We start from the raw sequence: 673 nt of genomic DNA on the forward strand, positions 1-673 counted from the left end.
AAACTTAGTTCACACAGTCTCTGTGTTAGGAAGTTGAAGGAGATATCGAAAAGAGAGATAAATGCAAAGAAAAAGTGGTATATACAATGGGAGGAGGTGGAGTACCTCTCTATGAAGCGTGGGAAGAGGCCGATGCCTCATCCTCGGTGTCAGCTTCCTCATCTGTAGAGGCAAGGGATGGAGATTTGTTTCCTGAATCAGATGGTTGAGCTGGTGGGCTTCTCTTCTGGCGGAGAAACTCTTTCTTGGTGGCGGGAAGTCTGAGTGCTAAAGGACCAATTGAAGGCTGAGGCTGCTGAGTAAGGAAGTCAAAGTCTGATGATGAACATCCCGCTATAGCTTCTCTAGTTAGTATATCAGCTACCTTCTTCATGAACTGAGCTGAAGCTTCTGCTTGCCTCTTCACGGTCTTACTCAATGCCTTACACTTTTCTTTGAGCTTGAAGATTGTTCTGTCCTGAGCCTTGTTCCATCGTTCGAGGTTGCGGATATGCTCATGAGCTTGGCGAAGGGGTCCATGGGGAAGAGCTCCCGGATGCTGCTCAAAGTGGTAACGAGGAGGACCATAGAGGAGCTCGGAGTTTAGACCGGAAGCGTCTTCTTGGAACACACCACATTTATCTGCTGTCTTCTTCCTCTTGGGAGATCTCATGGGGCCTAGAGGACTATGGGG

This window comes from Brassica oleracea, chromosome C4, assembly GCF_000695525.1.
Source record: "Brassica oleracea var. oleracea cultivar TO1000 chromosome C4, BOL, whole genome shotgun sequence".
NCBI classification, from domain to species: domain Eukaryota; kingdom Viridiplantae; phylum Streptophyta; class Magnoliopsida; order Brassicales; family Brassicaceae; genus Brassica; species Brassica oleracea.